This window comes from Giraffa tippelskirchi, chromosome 12, assembly GCF_054371585.1.
Source record: "Giraffa tippelskirchi isolate mGirTip1 chromosome 12, T2T-mGirTip1v1.2.pri, whole genome shotgun sequence".
NCBI lineage: Eukaryota > Metazoa > Chordata > Mammalia > Artiodactyla > Giraffidae > Giraffa > Giraffa tippelskirchi.
Window position 1 is genome coordinate 148,346,988 of NC_137286.1, and position 25,647 is coordinate 148,372,634.

General features: G+C 50.0%; 1 long non-coding RNA gene across 1 annotated transcript; it reads right to left on the reverse strand.

Moving 5' to 3' along the window:
- Positions 1-1,171: 1,171 nt before the first annotated feature.
- Positions 1,172-5,963, reverse strand: LOC145530488 (uncharacterized). The gene is made up of 2 exons (XR_014071830.1): positions 5,748-5,963; positions 1,172-5,658 (listed from the first exon to the last, which is right to left on the reverse strand). It is a non-coding gene; the product is annotated as an uncharacterized LOC145530488 (long non-coding RNA).
- Between the last annotated feature and the right edge of the window lie 19,684 nt (positions 5,964-25,647).

Sequence of the window (25,647 nt, forward strand, 5' to 3'; positions counted from 1 at the left end):
CTCCTCTGTCCATGGGATTCTCCAGACAAGAATCCTGGAGTGGGTTGCCATTCCTCCTGCAGGGGATCTTCCTGACCCAGGCATCGAACCCCGGTCTCCTGCCTTGGCAGGCGACTCTTTACCGCGAGGCCACCTGGGAAGTCCAGGGTGTGGTACAGAGGGTCAGCAAACCGCTCCTCACCAGCCGCCACCCCTCTTTTCTGAATTGGCCAACTTTGCAGTTACATTCACAGCCTCTTGGCTAAACACTTTCATTCCTAACCCCATTTAACTTTTCACTCCCTTACTAGCAGGCAATTCCAATTATTTTTTCAAATAAATAAGAAAAAAATCTTAAACTTACATAAAGACTGCAGTAGTAGTGCAGTGAAGCATCTTTTCCTGAACCATTTGAGAGTGATTTGAGGTTGTGACACTCCATCACTCTGAAGTGCTTCATTCTGTTTGTATTTTTTATAAACAGTACCTACACGACTCTAAAATACCATCAAAATCAGGAAAGTAGTGTGGATGCATTACATGTTGTGCAGTAACACATTCCTTAAAATTACCACTATCTAATCTTCAACCCCATTTATGATTAACCCTTAAACTTCAAGTTTATCATTGTAATAAAATCAAGTGAATAGCTTTTCTATATCTTAGTAACATCCAACTATAAGATGTGATAAAAAATATTCTTCACATGATAGCAAAAACTATACCAGATGACAGATATCACCGTAAAACACCCAAAATATACAAAGTAATTTTGTATATACAAAAGATGTCTTTGTGGGGGGAATGCAGTGAAGTTAGGTGTTTCCTTTTAATCACCCAGAAATGGACCCAAAGGTGAAAGGAGAATAAAAAACAGAAACACAAACTCCATCACATAAAATATGAAGACATTAAAACCCTAACCCTTTAAACAGGAGAAAGTGCTACTAAAGCAGTGAAGATCTCATGGGGGTAGGGATTCATGTGTGCAGTTAAAAAATAAAATACAAAGGGACATTGCAGAGCTGTTTTTAACATAGCATTAAGTTTACGGGTTAAAAAAAAACCCCACAAAATGACACTCCATATTTTCATTCCACTTTGCACTTTCTCTGAGGACGCATGCTTGCAAATGTATAAAAGATCTGAAAAAAGCATAGCAAACTGATGAGAATAGCAGGTCAGGGAGTAGGGGAGGAGTACGGCTGTCATTTATTATCACATTTTAGCTTTTTGGAACTGTTCAAAATGTACTTGTATTGCTCAGTTCAATTTTGATGAGAAAGACAACTTTAAAAATTACCAATTCTTTCCCCTGTTGTCAAGCAATAGTGATCAGACCAGGCCAGATTCTTTTCCTTTCCTGTATCTCCCGCTGACTTGAACTTCCAGAAATGTAGCTAAAGATGGTCTGAAACGACTAAACAACTCTAGGAGAAATAGGAAATAACCCTCTTGCGACTAGAGAAGTAGTTACTACAACCGCATCCATGGATAGAGATGTTCATGGCTCGAGTCAGGGTGAGACACAGGCTGGATGCAAAAGAACTTCAGTAATGATTTCAGACACGGCAGGCCGGTCTGGGCTTCCTCGGGGCATGGTGGCTGGGTTCCCAGAGCAGGTGCCTCAGAAGAGCCAGGTCAAAATGCAGGACACTTTTACAGCTTCACCTAGCCTCGGAGGTCACCTCACATCAATCCAGCCACGCTCTGCTGGTCAGCACGTCACAAAGTCGGCCCAGAGTCAGATGCAGGAAATGGCTGACTCAAGAGAAGAGCATTGAGGTCACACTGTTTGGAAAAACCGTGGGATGAGAGATACTGTGGCTATTCTTAGAAATTACAACCTGCCACTGAACTGTATGCAAAAGAGTGTTTGACAAAGATTCCAGACATCTGTGCTTCCCAGGGAGCAGGGAACACAGATTATCCTTGGGAAGTGAGTTAAGGCACAGTGAGGCATTTCAGTGTGTTTACTAGTTTGCTGACTTAACAGGCAGGCTTCCCTGGTGGCTCAGTAGTGAAAAATCTGCCTGCAGTACAGGAGCATGCAAGTTCAGTGCCCGGGTTGGGAAGATCCCCTGCAGAAGGAAGTGGCGACTCGCTCCAGTATACTTGCCTGGGAAATCCCACGGACAGAAGAGCCTGGCAGGTTGCAGTCCATGGGGTCACAAAAAGTCAGACCTGACTGAGCGACTAAACAGCAAAAACACTGATATAAAAACAAGATAAAATAAAAGAAGCCATCCGTTACAGTTCAGCGACTTTTTCGGGTCTTATAAAATGTGTAAAAAAGCTGTGGGGTGGTAAATAAAATAATTTTGTACCTCTGCAGCTAGAACTTTGCAGGGCTTGGCTCCCTCTGCTCCCAGCCTGGGTGGTCTCTCTGAGGTTCTCAAGGGAGGGTCGACCTCAACTTAATAACAGCTCAGGAAAAGCGACAAAAGAGTATAGGCTCATGCCATTTAGAATCCAGCTTTAGTGGCATGAAGAATAAAGAAAATACCACCTTCTGAAACAAATACTATTACTGTGCCAGTATGTAACCACGTGCGCAAGGAATGCGCTCTCTGATACAGCCGGCACGGGGTGGGACAGGCGTGGGTGTGGTCTCTTTTCAGATCTGTGTTAACACCACTGATTCCTAGTCTTGCCTCTCTTCAGCAGCTCAGTGTCCACTGTCTGTCCCTCCACTGTCTCTGTCTGCCTGCTTCTCATCAAGGCTCTTCATTTTCTTTGACAAAATGCTTCGGACCCGCTCTGCCGGCTCCCACCTTCCTGATCTAGAAGAAGTTGCTTTCCCATCTGTGCTCTGGAGGCCAGCTCAATTAGGCTGTGTTTTTCTAGATAAAATTGGGGCTAGAGTCCTCCTGTGCTCCAGAGGTGTTGAGACCGCCGCCTCAATGCAGGCTCGTGCCGCCTGGGTTCCTGCCGCTGGCATCTCAGCCCAGCTGCCTCCAGCTGCTGGGATGGCCTCTCTGACTCTGGGGCTCCCTCCTTGCCTGGCTCCCAGGGCACAGGGGTGACTGAGATTTCTGTGGGCACCGTGCCCTCTGGACAGAGTCCAGGCCACTGAGAGGACATTTATGGGCCAGTGGTGCCCAGCACAGACCTGACTAGGTACCATCGTTAGCCTCTGCTTTTCCCTTTCTGTGATGGGTAGAAAAATGAGCCTACCTATCCCCCTGTCCGAACCACCTTCAGAGCGCCACCCCACCTCCAGAGGCTTTCTAGAGTGCCCTCAAAAGATGCTGCTGTAAGAACCGAGACCTCCTTGCAGATGCTGCTTTGACATACTTTGCGTCTTTCCCTCGGCCTTCCTTGTACACAGATGACAACTGTGGCCCCAAGACAAAGTCCTGCTCTTCCTAAAGCTACTGATTTTGGCTTCTGGAGATGAACAGAAATTAGAACTCCAGAATCAGAATCATTGATTAGGCCAAATGAATGTAAATCAGTCACCTTTGACAGTACGTTTGATTTTTTAAAGAAATAATTTTCTTCATTTCCTCACTGGCTGTGCTGTGGGCTTCTCTGCAGTTGCCGTGAACGGGGGCTACGCTCTGGTTGCAGTTGTGACGGCTTCTCATTGTGGTCGCTCCTCTTGCTCCAGGGCCTGTGGGCTCAGTAGCTGTGGCCCACGGGCTTAGCTGCTCCACAGCACGTGGGCTCTCTGCTGACCAGGGCTCGAACCCGTGTCTCCTGCATTGGCAGGTGGATTCTTTACCGCTGAGCCACCAGGGAAGCCCCGGGTTTGATTTTCCGAGTGTTTAAGTTTAAATGTCTATTCCTCTCTTGATGATCACTTTTTAAAGTTCTCTGCATCAAAGCTCTAACCCCAGAATGAGGACCTAGCACTCGGGGCCTGCTCCCGAGATGCGCTTCCTGTGCCCAGCCTGCAGCTGACTTCTTGGGGGGCTGCCGTGAAATCCCCCCTCTCCCCCAGCCGCTCCCCCAGCCCTTGCTCTGCTTTAACAGTTGTTTCTCTGACAAGAGTCCATTTGCTGAACGACAGACTCCATGCCTGCTCCTCGGCCTGGAGAGCCCCAGGCATCGCCCCGTTGGGAAGGGCAGAGAGCTTGCTCCCAGAGGCCTGGCCTTCCTGGGTGAGCAGGCAGCCAGGGGGGCACAGCTGGCCATCGGAAGCGGCAGAAAGCCCAGCTCACTCATGGCTTACCCGGCCCCCCAGGCCCAGCTGTCCCCTGATCTGAACCAGTGACCTCGAAACCGGAGTCTTCTCCCAGCTGGAACATCCAGTCACATGCTGTTTTATTTTAAACTCTGGCTTCCCTACAGAGCCCTGCGCTCAGACGCCCCCACGGGGTCAGATGGTGGCGGGCACCACCTGCCCGGGGCCCAGTAGTCACGGTGGCCTGGGACGCGGGCTCCTCACTCGTGCCTGGGGGCAAGCCCAGCCCCGGGACTGGCCCCACCCCGCAGGCCTGGCCTGGACAGTGTCGGAGGTCAAGGGTGACTGCCCCTGGCCCCTCACCCACCCAAAGCGGCTCCCCAGCCGGTCCCCCCACCCCGACTCAACCTGGCCCTTCCCCCACACCCCTGACGGGACTTGAACAAGAACTATCAGGACAGTGGCGACTGGAGGGGCTTCCAGCTTGCCCCCCTCCCTCGCTGGTCCACCTGCCCCGACCCCGGACCTCCTGTTAGGATGGTGACTCAGGCCCTGAAGTCTGGTCCCACCCTCAGGGCTCTGCTCCTGGGGAATGGCATCCGAGGGCACGTCAGGCCTGCCGGGCTTTTGGAATTCTCTCTTTGGGGCCACAGCGTCTCGCCTGCTGGGTTGGCTGTGAGTCACTGGAGCTTGCCCCACGCCCTCCTACGACGGCTGCTGATGTTGGGGACCCCGGTGCTGAGGTCACATCCTCCCCCCAGGCCCGCAGTCTGAGGTGGGTGCTCAGGAGCTGGATAGATTGTATTACTGGTCAAGCTGGACTTGAGACCAGAGCTTGGACCTGAGCGCCCAGCCTGCACCAAAACGGTGGGCTGAGTCACAGGCCGGCCAGATCGCAGCTGGGTCCTGGGGAGGGAGGGGCCGTGAGTCCGTCCTCTCTGGGGAAGGGACTACCCGGGAGGGAGAGGAAGCCGTTTTCCCATTCGCCTCACCGGCAGAGCTCCGATTGCATAACCACGGTGCGTTGAGCAGGGTCGCCCGGTTTCCCGTCCAGCCTGAACCTCAGAATGTCCGAAATGGGGTCTGTGCTGAGGCTCTTGAGAGGAGATGGTTCTGGATCGGGGTGGGCCCTCAGTCCGACACTCAGACGCAGAGAGCGGGCGGCCGAGTGAAGCGGGCGGCAGAGTGGGGGTGACACGGCCTCAGTCCTTGGAAGCCTGGGGCCCGGGAGCTGGGGGAGAGGGAGGACCCCCTCCCCGAGACCAGAGGGGAGCGCAGCACCTGCCACGCCGCGACCTCGGACTCCTGAGCTCCAGACCTGTCGGGGGACGCACCTCTGCCCTGTTAAGTCACCTTCACGTCTGATTCTTTGCTGTGGTGGCCTTTGCCGTTGTTGTTGCTCAGTTGCTCAGGCGTGTCCGACCCTTTGCACCCCATGGACTGCAGCAGCCAGCCTCCCTGTCCTTCACTGCCTCCCGGAGTTTGCTCAAGTTCATGTCCATTGAGTCGGGGATGCCATCCAACCATCTCATCATGGCGGCCTCGGGAAACTAATAAAGGAGCCAAGGCAGAAATAAGGACGAGGTTGGCGGGGCGGGGGTGGGGGCTGTTCTCTGTGTAAACCCTCAGGACCCCCGACCTTGGGCGGCAGGCCCAATCCTCCAGCCACGGGACACACACGTGTCGTGCGACCCTCGGTGGGCCGCTGGGTCTAGCGCTCCCTCCTGCCCCTTTTGGAAACCTTGTCTTGTGGAGCCACAGGGTGGCTCTGCAGAGGGCCCTGGGCTGGTCACTGCAGCCTGAGGTCCCCCTCCTCAGGGACAGGGGACGGGGGCACCCCTCCCCCGAGTCGCCCCCCGCCCCATTCTGTGTGAGGTCGTCATTCACAGATCCTCAGGGCCCGCCCAGTCTCAGAACCCCTTCCAAGAATCTGTTCCACAAGACTGCTTTCCCTGTCAGGGGTGAGTCATAATACTGAGTCACAATCTATTAAAGCTATGATTCCCGATTCCAACATACTTAGAAGTTTACTAATCCACCCTTAGAGTTGATTTAAGGTTTTTTCCGCTGTAAGAATCTGACTCCAAGGCCATTGTATTGGCGTCTTGGAGGTGACTGATTTTGGTGGTAACAGGAAGAAAAACTCGGGCAGAGCACCGTCTGCCGGGAAGCGTTTCCTGGTCCCCGTCGGCGCTGCCCCCCATCCCGAGCCAGTAGGAAGTGAGATGCCAGCCCCTGTGACCGAGTTAAGAGTGAGAACGTTCAAGAACATTCTTTTGTTCCCACACTAATCAGCGCAGATTCTTCCCAAGCTGTTTCCCAGCATGTCGGTAGATGAGTCTGACTCCTGTCCTCGACCCAACAGCTAGGAAACACGCCCATCACCCCTCAAGCTCTCCGGAAGATGTACAATTACTGGATGATTTAGAGCTTTGTCCTTTGGGATAGTTTTGAAGGAGGAGGATTTTCTTTGCTTAAGTTTTGCAGATGAGCTGTTTGCTTCAAGTTCTGCTGTAAATTATCTGTCAGCCACTGAACTGTTGAAAACAGAGCCCCTTGACTGTTTTCCGCCGGGATGCTCTCCGTTGTGGGGCCGTCCTGGGCCGTGGGGTGTGTAGCGGCGTCGCTAGTCGCTACTCACTGCAGCAGAGACCTAGCCCGCCTGGGGCGGCCTCATCTGTTCGTTGGGAAGCCATCCTGCGGTTTGTCTACCCCTGAACCCCCTTTTGGGCCTCCCTGTTGGCTCAGTGGTAGAGAACCCACCTGCCAATGAAGGAGATGCGGGTTCGATCCTTGGGTCGGGAAGATCCCCTGGAGAAGGGCATGGCAACCCACTCCAGTAGTCTTGTCTGGGAAACCCCATGGACAGAGGAGCCTGGCGGGCTACAGTCCACGGGGTTGCAAAGAGCGGACACGACTGAGCGACTGGGCACGAACCCCTGTTGCCTGGAAGGGGCCAGCTTTGGGATATGTGGGCATCTTGCCAAAGCAACCTCTGAGCACCCTAAGCTCACCAGTCCGGGGGGCCTGCTGTAGACCCCGCCTTCCTACTGTGCAGGCGAAGCTCCGTGGGCAGGTGCCCACCTCCACAGCACACCTGTGGCTCTGTCTTGACCACCCAGCAAGGCAGCCATCCCCCTGGCTCCACCCCTGTTGGCTGTCTAGGGCTCTCTGCCACCTGAGGCAGTCAGGCACATTTTCTGCCATGGAGGGGAAATGCTGTAGCCGGACAGGGCAGCCATGGGCCTGACGGGTCCCCATGCCTGTTTGCTTCCAGAATTCCTCAGAGACACCCTGCAGGGAAAACCGCAGCTTCTTGGCAGGTGTGATCACAGCTGATGACTGACATTCGCGTTTGAACCTTGAGCTCTTCCGAGAAGGACAAGAGTATATAAAACAACCAGCTACCTGGAGTCTAGATCGCCAGCCTCGGCTGGGATTCAGGTGTGTTTGGATCACATTGGCTGGTGAAGTGACTCCATCTTCTGGCAAAAATTTGCTTCATTTTGTATGCTGAAGTAATTTTTGGCTAAAATACAGCATCCCAGCCAAGTCCATTTGGATTTATGCATCTTGCCCTTGCCCACAAATGTTAGAAAAGCTTCCTAAGAAAATTAAATGTACAAAAGTGGCTGAACTTCTGGTCAAAAGTGACTTGTTACAGGGGATTTTAATTCTACGTCAAACAGGGGTAACGGGTGCTAAACAAAAACCAAATCTTCTGGATGTTTTCTGAACACTTTCATGACAGCATGTGCATGATACACTACCTCAAAGAAAGACTCTGCACACTCTAGCTGCTTGTTAGATGCTAGTCTAATGGGTTTTTCTGTTTTTAGAGATTAACTATGTCATCCAGTGGGAAAAGAAGCCACACTCACCAAATTCCACAGCTTTAAATATCCTATTTCCCAAAAGGGTTACGTTAAGACCTTCCGACCTCTTTAATTCTGGTTTGAAGTTTTCACAAGTCACTCTGTGTAACATTATCTGGGTCATATTTTATGTCTTTATTGCCAGTGCTGTGATGGGCATGTGGATTCCTTACCACTGAGCCCACCTGGGAAGCCTGGATAGCCAGTAACCTGAACTAAATATCTTAAAGTGTGGGTGACAAAGTAGATGGTGAGGGGACGGAAATACACGAAATCAACATTTAGACCAGGGTTTCTCAGGTGAAATTTTGTAGGGAAACTGGTAGGTTCTAGTCAAACAACTAGACATTTTAAAATAACTGATTAATAATTCATTAATCACGATGAAGACACGCTCGGCCAGCGGCACGAGGCCAGCCAGGCAGCCAGCACAGGCTGAGCACGTCACCGGGGCTCGAAGAATCGTGGGACCCTTCGCTGTTCACCTGAAATTGTCACAGCATTGTTAATTGTAAAACAATACAAAATAAAACCTTTTTTAAAAAAATTTTTTTCATTCACGGGACAGAAACGGATCGACAGAACTAGGCTGTTTCTGAAGCGGTTGAGAGCACAGGGACCCGCCACCCCGGGGCTGTGCCTGCAGCGGGAGGTCCTGTCCCGGCTGTGGTCCTGCCCTGTCTGACCTGACCCCGGCGTCGGGCTCAGCGAGACGTCTGCGGGGGCCGGTGGGGCTGCGGGCAGGCGGGCTTCCTTTCAAGAGCTGCAGTTGTCCCAGCTGCTACCAGCGCCTTCACACCCGACCCTCCCATTCATGTTTTCGGCTTCTTCACCGCCTCCCCAAAGCACCCCTGAGAAGCTGGGCCGTCCCGCGCCTTTGCTGTTCTTTCTCAGCCGCCTGGGGGAGAGGTTCTGGCTGTGCCCACCCCTGGGTTCCCTCTGTCCTGAGGCGGGGATGTCGCCCCCAGTTTTAGGACACGGCCTCCACGACCGTGACTCATGTCACTTTGAACTCCTCTGTGGTGGCACGAGGGCTGTGACTGAGTTCTTCTGTTTCCTCTGAACGCCTTGCAAAGAGCAAACAGAAACTTTAAACTGAAAGATGATAGGTTAGCTGTTTTTGCTTTTTTAAATACTTCTTGTCCCATAAAATGGAAACCATCACATTTTATCTCTTTGTTATAGGCACGCTTTCCTAATCTCCTATAAATATGTACACAACTTCAGTAGAAATCAAATATGAAACTCACGTTGAGGGAGAAAAATCTCCAAGACGCTCTGGATTCTGCATCAGCATCAGAGAGCCCGAGCCCAGCTCCTGTATCCAGTAAATTAAAACCAGAGAAGTAGACATTCGCCCAAGATCATGTGAAGTGTGACGTAACGTCATTGATTTTAAAGAGCCCAGTTTACACAAGAAATAAGATGCTGAGGTCTGCAGAGGGAGCCGGAACCACACTGTGGGTGAAGCAGGGCACCCGGAGGGCACAGACCACACCCACCTGATCGTCAGGTGTGCCCAGCTCTGGCACCGAAGCTGACACCTAGTAGGTGCTCAGGAAAGATCCCCTAGACTGTTAATAATTAGACACGAGAGAATGGCCCCGTCACCGCTGCACTGCATTTTCTCATCTAAATGTTGATTCTACAAAATGGGAAATCATACTTCTTGTCCACAAGAAAATGCCAATTTATGGCCATAATTGGTTATAAAATAGAAATATGAGTTGAGAAAATGCGGAGCTTGGCAAGATGAATCTGGAGCTCTTTGTGGGTATCTTCTGTCCTTTGCTGTTTAAAACATGTTTCCGAAGTCTGTAGCTTTCTCTCTCTGTTGGGAACAGAATTCAGGCCTCAAGATACATACCAGGTGGGGGAAGCTCGCCTTCCAGACCAGTCACATTGACGAAGGGCCCTCCCTGCTCGGACACGAGCTCATCTTCACTCATGACATCTGCAGAGGTTTTGGGGGTTGGGATGTGAGCCCGTTCTTTCAGGGACACTGCTGTCGTTTAGTCACTCTTCCGTATGCGACCCCATGGACGGTAGCCCACCAGGCTCCCCTGTCCACGGGATCCTCCAGGGAAAATACTGGAGAGGGTTTCCATGCCCTCCTCCAGGGGATCTTCCCGACCCAGGGATCGAACCCACATCTGTTGTGTCCCCTGCATTGGCAGGCAGATTCTTTACCACCGGGCCCCTGGAAAGCCTTTTCGGGGGTGCAGTTCAGTCCATCACACGCACCCCTGGGGCCCCTTTCCCCTCCCTCTGGTTGTGTAGGGACCCCAGAGCCTCCCAGCCCAGAGCAGCCCTGCCCTCTCTCAGGACTCAGGGCCCACTCCACCCCCGCCATCTGGAAGCTGCCCCTCCTCACCTGCCAACTGTTGACTTGGGAACTCCTCTCCTCCTCAGAAGCCCGGGAGGGTCCCCGGGGTCTCGTCAGTCATCTTGTCTCCTTGGAGGGTAAAAGATGCAGTGGTCCCGGTGAGGACTCTTCACTTTCCTTAAGGCATCTACACCCACTTCACCCTGTTTTGTGGAAACACGAGGGGTAACTACTCCCTGGGGCTCAGGGGGGCACCAGTGAGTGAACCCCACAGAGAGACCTGGCACTGAGCACCGGGCAGCCCAACACGACCATCCGGGTTCTCCGAAAGTCATCACTACACACGGCTCCTTAGAGGTCCCTTCCTGTGAGGTCATGGAGTATGGGAATAAGGCAGAAAACCAGGAAAGGGGGAATGCAGGGCGCTGAGAACAAGAGGGAAGGAACAGTGAATAAAGGATTTAAGCAGAGAGGAAGACAAAGACATCACAGAGAGACAGAACGGGGGATGGTCCATGAAACAAATGATACAGGAATAGGCAGAGTTTATTAAAAATTCTGGCCAGCCTTTCTTGTTAAAAATAAACATAAAACAATAAGCCAGTCACAAAAAGACAAATATGTGTGACTCCATGTTTATGAGACCATGAGCTGCTCATCAAACTGAGCAGCTGATGCGGGCACGGACTGCAGGATCGAGAAGGACGAGGCTTCCCCTCTCTGCTGCCCGCCTGTCGTGTCCAGTGTGGGAACCGAGGGGTTTGGACCATGAGCACCCAGACGGTTAAATGACAGACCCAGATGTTCTGAATCAAAGATGCAGTCGTTATAGCTCTGTCCTCTCACCGGAGAGCATTTTTACAGCCCCAACCTCTTTCCCCCTTTTCTACTAAACTTCAGTGCTGATTTGTAACTGCTATGAGCAAAGGGGGTGTCAGAGCTCACAACCATTGAAGATCGCCTGTTTTGATTCTACCTGCACTTACCACTGTCGGCCAATAGGGGGTGTTAATCCACAGCTTTATTACTATTCTGCTCAGTGATATCAATCAAAAAGCATACCAATGTGTCAAATTTCAACGCATTTATTAAAACATAAATATTTAACTTCTTGAATCTCATAGGACTTTTATCATTCTCATTAACTTCACTTATGTAGTCTTTAGTCTCAAAGATAATTCTCCTTAATGTCTACAAATACACTTTAAAGGATATGGATGCGTTTTAAAGTCAACATCTAAATGGAAATAGCTTATGTACAGAAAAGCTCAGAAGTCCTAAATGTACCACTAGAAGAATTGTTTACAAAGGCGCTGCATCTGTGGGGACAGCGGGACTAGATCCTGGCGACTCCCTCCTACCCCCGCCAGCCATCACTGCTGAAGAGTAAGCGCTTTTCTGGTCGGCCTCATTGCAGGGGTCTTGCTGTTTTTAAACATGGAAAAAACTGTGCTATATTGTGTGTCTGAATTCTTCTCGATATTATGTCCATGAGATTGTCCATATTTTGAGTGAAGCAGTGTTGCATGGTAGTATGCATGCAATACACATGTAGTATATGTGCAACATGTGTGTACTACCCATGTAGTACACACAACATATATGTGACATGCATGTGACACATGTACTATATGTAGTATGTGTGCAACACACAATATATGTGTGGTATGTGTGCAATACACATGTACTATGTATGCACCACACTTGTATGTGTAGCACATGAACAACACACATGTGGTATATATGTAGTATGCCGCACATATATGTAGTGTGTATGCTGCACATATGTGGTATAGAGAGAGCATGTATGCAGCATGTTGTGTGTTCACAGATCATTGCAGTATAGCATCCACGGCCTGAATATACCGCATTCATTTATCCCTCCTACTGTGAGCCGGCAACAGGGCCGCTCCCAGCGCTGGCTGTTACGAGTGATGTGGTTGTGAACATTTCATACTTGTGTTTCAGTGCACACATGTAGGTATTTCTGAGAGCTGTATATTTAGGAGTAGAATTGCTGAACAGATTTCCTGAGATGTGATATGAATTTACCCTCCCACTGGCTGCAATTTTTCTTGCTCCACACCCTTACCAACGTTTGATATCACAACCTATTTTTCATCATGTGACGTTTTTTGTTACTCGATATACAGCTTCTCCACGGTTTTCCAAACAGTATAACTTTAGCTGGATATGAGGAAAAGAGTAATGACAATCAGGAGCTGTGTAATTATGAGCAGAGGGCTTCCTGGGTGGCTCGGTGGTAAAGAATCCACCTGCCAACGCAGCAGACACAGGTTCCATTCCTAGGTCGGGAAGATCCCCTGGAGAAGGAATAGCAACTCACTCCAGTATTTTGCCTGGAGAATCCCACAGACAGAGGAGCCTGGTGGGCTACAGCCCATGGGGTCGCAAAGAGTCAGACACGACTTAGTGACTAAACAACAACAATAATGGTTACGAGCTCTCAGAGTTCTTTTGCAGCACATAGACTATTCTGATGGAACTCTCAGGGTCCAGTTAGGGCGATGGGGGTGTTGTGGACATAGTCCTTTATTCATGCTCATTTGAAGCACATGTTACATGTAAGTCGCTGCCGTGCTAACCGCCAGGCCCTAACGGCATCAGCGTTGTGGGGGGCAGAGAGCATCTACACCAGTGGGAGAATTGGCCCTTCCTCGCACAAGGGGGCGTCACAAGCTCAGCCTCATTCCCGTCACTTGTTACCAGTCCAGAGGTGACCTTTGGTTACAATGCCAACGTCTTTTCAGTGCTGTCTGCAGCTGAGGTCAGGAGGCGATGGGCTGCAGGTGGCGTGTGTGTCCAGTGTGTAAGCGACTGGGGCTGGTTTTGCCTTTTCTTTGGACTTTTACACTGTGGACACACAGAGGAAAACACAAGTGTGGATGCTGGGTGTCCTGCCTGGGCCAGGTCACTCCACGAGCGTGGACAAGTTAGAGAAGCTTCTAGAATCATGACATTCACTCCTCTTAGCACAAACGAGTGACTTCAACAGACAACGTTTCTTCCACGTTCCATCTTTCCTGGAGAATTCTGCAGTTCTCTGAGCAGAGGTCAGCACATCTGCCCAGTCTTTCCAGTTGGCCCACCGCCTCTGGGTCACGGCCACCCCCAACCTCCCACCTGCCGCTGTCCTGCCTGGCCCTTCTGACAGGAGAGTGGAACCTGACGAAGGGGCCCAGTGGCACAGCCAACTCATCCGCAGCTGGGGCGGGTTTCCCAGGATAAGCGGTTCCTCTGATGCGCTTCCGCACCCTTCTGCGTTTGCAGAACTCCCGGCTCAGGTGTCCAGAGGGGTCCTCTCTCCACGGGGGCAGTGCACAAATCAGTTCCTTAGGACCAGGTTGGGCTTCCCTCTTAGCTCAGTCAGTAAGGAATCTGCCTGCAATGCAGGAGACCGAGGTTCGACCCCTGAGTCAGGAAGATCCTCTAGAGAAGGGAATGGCAACCCACTCCAGTATCCTTGCCTGGAGAATCCCGTGGACAGGGGAGCCTGGTGGGCTACAGTCCGTGGGGTCGCAAGAGTTGGCCACGACTTAGTGACTAAACCAGCACCGCGGGACCAGGTTGTGCCAGGTTCTACCTAAATGAGCTGATCAGACATAGAACATGCTTTTTGGAACCAAAATTAAGGGCTTTCCCCTGTGTTTAGAAAGTCAGTTGTAATGAATTTTTTTTCATTATAGTAAAATATCATTGTTGTTTAGTCACTAAGCCATGTCCAACTTTTTGTGACCCCATGGACCACGGCACGCAGTAAAATATACAAAACGTGAAATTTGCCATTTTAACCATTTTAGGTGTACAGTTCAATGGCACTAAATGCATCCACATTACTGGGTAGCTGTCACTACCGTCAGCTCCAGAACTGTTTCATCTTCCCAACCTGAAAATCTGCCCCCGCTAAGCACCAGCTCCCAGCCCCCTGCCCCAGCAGGCAGCCACTGTCTACTGACTTCTCTGCTAATGTGACTCCTCCTGTTGCTGTTCAGTCGCTGAGTCATGTCTGATTCATTGTGACCCCATGGACTGCAGCACGCCAGGCCTCCCTGTCTCTCACTATCTCCTGGAGTTTGCCCAGGTTTAGGTCTATTGAATCAGTGATGCCATCCAACCACTTCATCCTCTACCACCCTCCTCTAGAGACCTCATATTAGTGGATCAGACAGTATTTGTCCTTTCCTGTCTGGCCTATTTCACTCAGCATCATGTCTTCCAGGTTCATCCATGTCAGGGCCTGTGTCAGAATCTTCTTCCTCTTTAAGGCTGAATAATATCCCCTTGTAAGATTTTGCTTATTCATTTTGCTACATTTTGCTTATTCATTCAGCTGTTGATGGACACCTGAGTTGTTTCCATCTTTCAGCTGTTGAGAATAGTGCTGCTGTGAATATGGGTGGACAAGTATCTGTCTGAGTTCTTGTTTTAAATTCTTTTGGATCTATATTAAGAAGGCTTCCCAGGTGACATTAGTGATAAAAGACCCGCCTACCAGTGCAGGAGACTCAAGGGATGCAGGATTGATCCTGGGTCAGGAAGATTCCCCGGAAGAGGAAATGGCAACCCACTCCAGTACTCTTGCCTGGAAAATCCCATGAACAGAGGAGCCCGGCGGGCTATGGTCCATAGGGTCGCAAAAGAGTCAGACACGACTGAACGACTAGGCATGCATGCCAAAAAGTGGGACTGCTATGGTAATTCTGTTTAAATTTTTGAGGTAGCACCATACTTTTCCACAGTGGCTGTACCATTTCACATTCCAGCGTTGAGTTCTAATTGTGTTGCCAGGGCCTTTCTTTTCTTTGTTTGAAGGTTTTTAATGGTAAGTTCAGTTTATTTACCAGGTATAAGGCTGTTCGGATGATGTCTTCTCGGAGAGGCTCTGGAGGTTTCAGCCTTCCACGCCAGTCACCCGTCGAGTGAACATTCTTGCTGCGCAGAACTCGTTGCTGTTTCTTTCTGTGGACAAGGTCTCTCAGCACCGGCTTGGATAAACATGGTGCTTGCAGCGCCCACCAGGGGGTCGTCTTGGGCCCACGGGTATTCAGACTCACGAGAGCACCAGGGGCCTCGCACAGAAGGACGAGGGTAGGTGCACACGGACACCGGCGCCAAGAGCAGAGTCAGGCTCCGTCCCGCCGGGAGGAGTCCTCACAGGGTCTGTAATGCGGCTGGGGGACCCTTCCCCAGCCCCCAAGGCTCAGCCCAAGGCGGGACAAGGAGCAACACAGATCCTGCATCGGACTGCTGGGCGGGAGCAGCCTTGCGGAGGTGTTGGGCGGGGGGGTCCGGGGCATTCTCACGAGCTCCTGCTTGGTGAGGAGAGGCCGCCTGCCCTGCACGCCGGACAGCAGCCATGGTCAGCGATGCTCCCAGCGGTGGGAGGTGTGGAGGGGGACAGAACGCAGTCCTCAGGGCCACACGGGGGCCACAGGAGGGGGCAGAAGGAACCGGGGGCTGAGGGAGGCAGACGCTGCAGTAACAGGAGGGTGGGGGCCCCAGGGCCCGACGGGCCCAGCCGGGAGGTCGAGGGCAGGGGGCAGCTACTCCAGGCAGCGGGGACGAGCCGGCGGGGCCCTGTCCTGTGGGTGAGGGGCGGGGGTTGCACAGTCAGGCCTCTGGGGCCCCGTGAAGCTCAGAGATGCTGAGGCAACTCGTGGAATTTCAAGTCTCACACACAGGGCGCTGACGTGCCCAGCTAGAGATGGCCCCACCCTGGGGCCCGACACTCACAGGCCCCCCTGTCCAGATGCAGGGTGGTCATTCCCGTCACCAGCAAAGGTACCTGGGGACACAGGTGACACCTGGTACCACTTTCGGGGGGCGCAGCTGGGAGGTGAACCTGAGGTCGCATTTCCAGAGTCAGGGAGAGACATGAACGCCCATGCTGACCTGCGTCTCAGGCTGGCGATGGGAAATATTTACACACAAATGCGCAGATGAATTGAAAAGGGAGATAGCTCCCTCCAGCGCCATCATTTCCAGAGTTACTTTTTGTACGTGATATTCAGGTATAAAAACTGGTGTGTTGCACTGTTTTTATCAATTGTGAACGGAAAAAAATTATAATGATACAACCTAGAATAAATGTTTCTGACACCTATGGCTTTTTGATCAGATTAAAAATATGTATTTCTATTTGTATATCTATTTTGTATGCAGAGAAGTATGCTCGAGTGATTAGTAAAAGTCTCTCTAATATCAAAGGATATCACATTAAATTTAAAAGTAAGTTACATTAGACAAAGCGTAATACCAGCAAATGTTACACTTTGTTGTACAACCTTCCTGTTTCCCTTGTTTTGGGATATTTTATCCAGGCATTTAGAGCCGCTTCTTTTTTGTTTGTTTGTTTTTAGGACTCCATAGAATTAATTGCTTCTAATCTTTTGTTATTATAAATAATGCTATAATAACTAACCTATTACATACGTTATCTCACATTTGAAAGTTAAACTTAAATTCCTAGAAGTGGATTTAAAGAGTAAGTCCTTTTGTAATCGTGAAAGACATGGCCATATTACATTTGTCAGACGTTGTGTCAATATATACTCCGCTTTCTGTGGAGAGAGTATATTGAAAATACAATTTTAAGGGAAAGAAGTAAAATGTAAATTTAGACCTTTGAAGAAGGACTTAGTGCATTTTAAAATGGATAAAGGTGGGTGTGAAATTTCTATGGTTAGAGATGCCATTGAATGCCAAGGAGGGACCTGATTTTATTTTTAAGCCAATGTTTATAATTCACTGAACATTACATTCTTAACTATTTTAACTTGCAAATAAAACTTTTAGAAATCAACTTAAAAATTTGCAAATTTCATGAGTAAAAATGTATGAAAACCACTGCTCTAAACCCCAGCTTATACCTGGTTTGGTGGCTGGATTTTGAGTCTGACAGGGCTGATACCAAGCACTTCAGCCATCAGCTACTGTCCTGACGTGAGTCCTCAGTCTCTCCTCGAGCAGCTGACCCGAGGAGCTCGCAGCCCTGGATGGCTGTACGTGCACCTGTGTCAGACGCATCTATTATCTTATAACAGTAAACATTAGCTTGAGGACAGAACATTAAAAATTGTTACGTGGTATGACAGGCACATGGGGAATAATTGTAAGGTGTCTGTGAGAATGAATTTCAAGTACTATCTGTCAGTCTGGGTTTTGAACACCTGTGTGTGTTAGATGTTCAGTCGTGTCCGACTCTGCGATCCCATGGACTGTAGCCCGCCAGGTTCCTCTGTCCATGAAATTCTCCAGGCAAGAATACTGGAGTGGGTTGTCATTTCCTTCTCCGACATCTGTATTACTAAAACACTCTTTATGCAAAAACAGGTAGACACATCTTAGCTTTGGTATATGTTCATTATGAAAATTGTCCACATAACTGGAGATTTCCTACATCACACTGAGCTGACCAGTAGGTCAGTCCAATACTCTTACCCATCTTTCAGCTTGTTCAGAAGCTGCGGTCACTGCCTCGTAAGGAATAAGGTTAGATGCTGCTATGACTGCAAACAGCTTTTCCTGCACCTAGGTCTGTGTTGAAATGTGCCCCCCAGCTTCTTTCCCTGAGACCCTGCTCCCCACCACCCACCCTGCCCTCAGACGTCACCCACCTGGAGGTGGGACGTGGAGAGAGTGGCTACACAGGTTCTGAGCTGCCCGGGAGAGGCGTGCCGACCCTGGTTTGTGACAAACAGTCGGGAGAGGCCAGACCCAGGGCGCATGCCCCTCACCACCACGGCCTCAAGCCCACACCCCCGGCCAGGGCTGAACTCTTCCCGGGAGAGACAGGAGGACAGGCACGTTCCCAGACCTGCGTGGGGCAGAGCTGTCTCGCCAGCAGGCGGCCACTTAGCTGTGGAGACACTGAAGCCTGGGCCCGAACGTTCAGGACCAAGGAGCAGACCTCGGCCGTGGGCAGGAAGGGTGGTTCTGCTCACTCAGAACGACAGCTTGTTCCCTAGGTTAGAAGGCGGCTTGTGAGTGTGCGGATCAGTGCTCAGTTCTTCTCGCCGGCAGGAATACTCTCCAGGACGCCCCTCTCCCTTTGGACCCCTGGCCCCTATCCCAGGCCACGTGCACCTCTTCCTGACGCCCCTCTCCCTTTGGACCCCTGGTCCCCTATCCCAGGCCACGTGCACCTCTTCCTGATCTCACTTCGGTAGACGCTGCTCCTATGAGAACTCACGTGTGTGACTCCCCCTCACTGGACGAGCTGCCCTTTACTCCGAGGGCAGCTCCACCTTCCGGGAGAGCCACCCGGTCCCCACACCCATGTGTGACTGCAGCGTCCCTGCCGTCCGTCCTCATCCTGTGACTGATCCCTCTTCTACCTGACGTAGTTCCAGCCGTGCTCTCTCAGCTCTTCTATGAACGCACATGCTGCTTCACCAACTTCCTCTCTGCTCAGGGTCCTCGAGCCCAGAGGACCTCCTCCACCAGAAATGGTTCTATGGGGACTGAGACGTTTCATGCCAGGCTCATCTGCTCATGGTCCAGACAGCATCGAAGTGAAATTTAGTATCTGGACAAGCACAAAGGCCTTGTTTCTTAAGGGACTTCTCCATTTCCAATTTTCAATAATTTGTGGCTTCTAAAAATTGGGTTCCAATTAATCAAGCCCATGGTCCGTTCAAATTACTTTTTTCTGGAGTAAGTCAAAAGAACACAAAATGGGGGCAATTAAAAATGCTTCCTTTTGGAAACAAATTCTACATCTAAATGCATGAAGCCATTTATAAAGCAAAAGCATTTCACGTGAGATGCATTTTGCTGACTCTGTATAAAAATATGACAGTGGCTACTTATTGAGTTTGAGCAAGCTCTGGGAGTTGGCGATGGACAGGGAAGCTTGGCGTGCTGCAGTCCATGGGGTCACAAAGAGTCAGACACGACTGAGATGAACTTATGTCAACAAATATTTATTTGTCAGCGTCTGCTGCTGTTCTTTTTCAAAAAGTACCCCAACAGAGAGATATTTTTAGGTTTTGCAGGACATACAGGTAAAATATCAATGGGTATTTTAAAATAAAAATCAAAGCACTGCCTATGTTTAGGGCCAATGTTTATGTCAGGTTTTACGAGAGATCTGTGGACTTAAAAGATACTTGCTCCTTGGAAGAAAAGCTATTACAAACCTAGATAGCATAATAAAAAGCAGAGACATCACTTTGCCAACAAAGTCAACATAGTCAAAGCTCTGATTTTTCCAGCAGTCATGTATGGATGTGAGGGTTGGACCATAAAGAAGGTTGAGTGCCAACGAATTAATGCTTTTGAACTGTGGTGTTGGAGAAGACTCTTGAGAGTCCCTTGGAGTGCAAGGAGATCCAACCAGTCCATCCTAAAGGAGATCAGTCCTGAATATTCATTGGAAGGACTGATGCTGAAGCTGAAGCTCCAATACTTTGGCCACCTGATGTGAAGAGCCGACTGATTAGAAAAGACCCTGATGCTGGGAAAGATTGAGGGCAAGAGGAGAAGGGGATGACAGAGGATGAGATGGTTGGATGGCATCATCGATTCAATGGGCATGAATCTGAGCAAACTCTGGGAGATAGAGAAGGACAAAGGAGCCTGGTGTGCTGCAGTCCATGGGGTCGCAAGAGTCAAACACGACTGAGCAACTCAATGACAGCAACGACAGATGCACAGGACCCTGGCACACAGTCGTTCACTCCTCTTCCTGGAGTTTTGTACACATTTTTTACTTTTTTGTGACTTCCAGGCAGAGGCATTGAGAATGACACTCAGCGGTGTCCTCAGAGTAAACACATGCGGAGGAGACACACGTGTGAAACACTCTGCTTCCTAAAATGCTTGTCTACTGCAGCCTCATCACGGACCACACAGACGAAGGATCGGGACGTTTTCATCTCTCGTTGAGGGAGGTCCGCTCAGCCACAGAAGGCCTGAGGCTGTGTGCTCTGCTTGCATCTGCTCTCTATGCTCCATCGGAGCTCAAAGGGCTTCTTAACCCCCAGACCTTAAAGAGCCTCGCGAAGAGCCTTGGGTTCTTGCTTGTCGTGGAGGTAAGAAAAGTGTGGGAGGCTTTCAGCCCCAGCGAGGATCTGATACCAGCTGGGGGTTAACTCTGCCTAACAGAAACCGGGCTTCCCACAAGCCAGGGATGGAGCCTCAGTGCGGTGCCTGGGGCAGGGGCCGGGGCAGGAAGGAGCCCACAGGACGGCGGGGGAGGGGGTCGGGGTGGCGGAGGGGTCACTGCAGGCTGGGGTGGGTAGGTGAGGGAGAGGGGGTGGCAAGGGCGGGCAGGGCCGAGGACGAGTTAGCGAAGGACAGGAGGGGGCCGGGGGAGGTGGAAGGGGCAGAGGATGGGGAGGCCAGCAGAGCCCCCTCCAGAGGACCGGCACGGGCTCACTACGAAGAACAGACTGCACATCCGGGCAGGCACCACCCGCGGGTCCAGATGTTCTGGACAGAAGGGAACGGGGACTCGGGGTGAGGCATTTGCACAGGGCAGAGACACTGAGGGTGGCGATCAAGTGAGACAAGAGGGCCGCCCAGTGCCCTCAAACCTCCTGAAGCCCGTGGACCTCTCTGCTTGGGCCACAAAACGATGGCGCGAGCCCTTTACTCCATCCAGTGCTCAGTCGCGTCTGACTCTGTGACTCCACGGACTGCAGCCGCCAGGCTCCTCTGCCCACGGGACTTCCCAGGCAAGAACACTGGAGCGGGCTGCCATTTCCTCCTCCATTCAACCGCCGTCAACCGCCTCAATTGTGAAGGGGAGTGTGTTTCCTACCAAAATATACTTTCTTTCCTAAAATTAAAAACGTGAGACAAAAACCAGCTTAAGGAGCTTCAAGTACACAAAAACGACTTCCTGAAGCTGAAAGAAAAATATAAGTGCTGAATGAGAGGAGAACACCCACGATATTGGGCTGGTATAAAAAATGGAGGCCATACCTCAGAGCACAGAGTGAAAATACAGAGATAGAAATCACAAGGGAAAAAGCAACACTGAGAATCATAAAGAAGAGCTAACAGGAAAATACGAGGGGTTCCAGGGTGTTAAAAACAAGGAGAAGGAGAGGTATTGAGTATAAGTGATTGAAGCACATTCCCCTAAACTGCAGAGAGATGGGAGTCACCAGTTTGAAAAGGCCATCAAGTTCCAGGCAGCAATGAGGGTAAACACATGTGCACGTGTGCACACACACATACACACACACACAGATCAGGTCCTGATGAAAATCCTGATCTTTAACAATAAAGAGGAAAATCCGACAAGTCTCTAGACCAAAAGATCAAGTCACCTACACAGCATAAGAGGCTCAGCCTCGCCCAGACCCCCGTCTGCAACAGCAGAAGCTGTGAGAATGGAAGAGCTTCCTGCCAGGTGCCGGGTGAGCAGAGGGCTCGTCTGTGTAATTCTCCGCCCAGCCAAGATACCGCGCTCTGTTGCGGGACATGGACACTTACACAAACACGGATCAATAAAATAGGCTATCACTCACGTGCCCCACTAGAGGTGAACATCTGAGACACGACACCAACAACGCACAAACCTCAGGAGGCATGAAGAGGGGGCCGGGTGGTGGTGAGCAGTGACACAGAGACACACGCACCCATGTGTGTGTGATACAAGGGCTCGATAAAGACTCCTGGAAAACAAGGTGTACCTACCAATGAAACTCGAACGTCGTGTCTGACTCTTTCGCAACCCAGTGTCTTTTGGACCATCGCCCGCCAGGCTCCTCCGTCCGTGGGATTCTCCAGGTAAGAATACTGGAGAGGGTTGCCATTTCCTCCTCCAGGGGCTCTTCCTGACTCAGGATGGAACCTGCATCTCTTGAGTCTCCTGCCTTGGCAGGCGGGTCTTTTATCGTAAGGGCCACCTGGGAAGCCTAATGATAGACAAACTGATTGCAGACTGTGGGCATTGAGGGTATTGAAAGGGGAGAAGGCAAAGCTCTCCAGTGGTCTCTCTGGAAGTGTGGGGTTGAAGCTGATAAGCAGGGGGAGGTACAAGGCTTCTGCAAGTCTCGTCTCTCGGGGCAGGTGGTGAGCAGGAAGAAAACAGCACATTGGTGGGGAACAATGTGTCATGGCGTCTCACTTTAAAAAGCAGAGCCTTACGAGTCTGACTATAAGCCAAGCAAGGAAAGGTAACCATTTATTAAACGGAAAACTATGATGCAACGTTTGAATTTAAAAAAAGGACAAAAAATGGAACATTTGAACACACCAGCAAACACTCAGAAGAGAAAAATAGACCTCAGCAATGTAAGGTAAAAAAGTAATTTATTTACAATAACAGGGACAAAATGAAGTCTATCAGTCAGTACACTAAACGTGAATGGACTTATTATGAAAAAAACAGACCCTGTCAACGAGGCATAAAAAATAAACCCATTTATGCTCTTGGCACAATCTAACTTAAAGTGAGGAAGAAAGGTTGAAAATGAAAGGGAAAGAGTCATTAGGTAAGTGTAAGTAAGAAGGAAACAGGAATGGAAAACTATGATCAGATCCACGGAAAATAAGCATAAAAGAAATAAGACAAAGATGAACATTATGAATTGATTGAAGGCAGAATTTGTGAAAAGGAGATACGATTTCAATTCACCTGTGCTTTGAGCATCTCACATAAGATGTTTCAATGATTTGAGACTTAGGGACAATGTGATTTTAACGTCCATGTCTTGCAGGATTGGACATATCTCACAGAAAGGGTGGGGGCAAGACTCAAAATCTCAGTGCGGCAGGGGTGACTCCCCAGGAACATCAGCGGGAACTCTGGCTGCGGTGACTGCTTATCAGCTTCAGCCCCCCACTTCCAGAAAGACCACTGGAGAGCTTTGCCTTCTCCCCTTTCTCCCGTCTGCCTGCAGACAGACAGTTCTGCCCCGTCTGTGTGGTGACAACACTGCCTGCACACGAGGTGGGGCTGATGAAGTACACACACAAAGTACAATAAACCTATAGTTGAGCTAATGGTCTCGAACCAACATCGACTCCCTTGCTTTGAACTGTTCTCTGGTTGTGTGATACATTATCTTTGAAGGAAGTCAGGGGAAGGCTACCTGAGAGCCCTCTGTACTATTTTTGCAACCTACTGTAGGTCTAAAATTATTTTGGCATGAAAAGTTCTTTTTAAAAGAGCACAAAAACCTTACCTGGAAAATAGAAGTTTATAACCTCTCGAACAGAGAATATGCATCCTTTTATGTTCACAGCACATTTAAAATCTTAGCAAATTTTGAAAAGTAGAGATTTATAGGTTCAGTTGACTAAGAGTCAGTGGCCAAAAAACTTTCAATTTCTTGATAATTAAGAAACATATTCCTAGGAAAGATTTGCTCAAAGAGGAAATCAGAAGGGAAATTGCGATTCCCCTTGGGAGCAATGAAAAAGAAAGTACCATCTAATAAAACTCATGGGACACAGTGAAAGCCATATTCAGAGGGAAAAAAAAGAAGGGTAATTGATCACTAATCTTGGGAAATGAGTAAAGGACCATGAAGAATTATAATGGATCTGGGATTCTGGCCATTTGAAAGCTAACACAGTTAAGCCAAAGCTTCGTGGCTGCCAGGAGAAGACATAAGACTCCCAGGTCAGAGAGACAGGAAGGGCTGCGTGACTCAGCACGGCCTCAGGTTCTCACCAGGACCCCCGATCCCAAGTCCAGGGCAAGGACGGGTGGGCTCAGCCGGGCGCCACACACGGGGGGCTTGTGTCACGACTGCAAACCCCAGGTTGGCAAACCCTGATCTTCAAAAGGACTGAAAAGTGAACCCGCCCAAACCTCATCCCGGAGGAAACGTTATTTATAATCTGCTGGTCAGTGAGAAAATTTGTCCTCTGCTCTGGAGGGAACCAACCACACATCTACTTTCAAAAGGCTGCTTGGTCCAAAATACTCTTGAAGAAGCGCAAATCAAAACGGCAGTGAGCTAGCCCTCACGCCAGTCAGAATGGCCATCATCAGAAAGTCTACAAACAGAGGAGAGAAGGAACCCCTCCTACACCGCTGGTGGGGATGTGAACTGGTGCAGCCACCGCGGAAAGCAGGAGGGGGTCATCTCCTCCCTTCCTCACGCGTCCTCCCCGGGGTCACTCCCCAAGTGAACTACTTGAATCCAAGTTGGCGCAGGATCTGCTCTGGGGACCCAAACCAGGTATCACGATGACTGTAATTGTAAATGTCTTCCTGTCCTGAGTAATTGCTCAGCTATATCTGTCCAGAGACTATATTTTCCTGCTTTGCATCTTTGATTTTTAGCATTTGACCACATTTAAGTCAAATAAGTAGTATACTGTTTCCGTTACAGTGAGCTCCACAGAACTGCTTCCCACTGCATTTTTCAATCTAGATGACTGTCCAGTTCAATAAAAGTGTCTCTACAGGGAGTGATGGCTAGGTAAACAGCTATCTGACTGGCTGGCTTCGGGCTGGGGTAGGTTTTAACACTGCTGTAACACCATCCTCTGAGCACCAAGCTAACAAATGGAGTTAGCACAGTTCAGATGAGCTGTGGTACCTCCAGGTTTGGGGCTGTTTCTGGGTGAAACCCTAACAGTGGGCTGCATGTGGCCATCGGATGAACAGGCAGCCAAGCTGGGAATGAAGCTCAAGTCCTCATGAGAAATGAGGAAACTGAGGGACCCATGCCTGTGTGGAGAGCCCTTCCACGATCTTTCGGGGTGCATCAAAGGGCATTCACAGACAAGGCCAAAATCCTCAGCCAGCAATATTCTTAACTGGCACCAACCCAGAAGAACAAAGAGTTCTCCTGCATAGAAGCTTGGAAAAATGTTAAGCTTAACCAGATGTCCACCTTGGGTAGTCAGCACAATTATACCCTTAAGAACACCTAGGTCTGAGCAGTGTTACTTTCTAGAATACCTTGCAAATAATATTTTTTGAAATGAACGTACATCCAAAGTAACAGAATGCCTCTGGTTGCTATAGAGCATTTAAACATTCAGAGACTTCCGAGGTCAGTTAGAGTAGGTGGCCTCTGGGTCCCCCTTCTGATAACGCTTGCCTGCTGGGGTTCAGTGGCTGCCTAAGGCCAGTCCCTGGAACCACCTTTCTGCAGGACCATTTGATTGAGTCAAGCTGCCCCTTAAACCTGCTATCCAGATTATAAGCGCCAGACGTAATTTAACGCATCTGGAATTGTAATGACTCTACTCTAAATCATGTGTCCAAGTGAGCAGTAATGAGAGTTAACAGGAATCTCAGCGAACAGCTCCTCTTGGGTGAAGACCCTTTTGTTGACAAAGTGTCCTCGGGCACAAAACTTGATGGAGCTGGGAGCTGTCCTGTTTCCTCGAAACTGTAG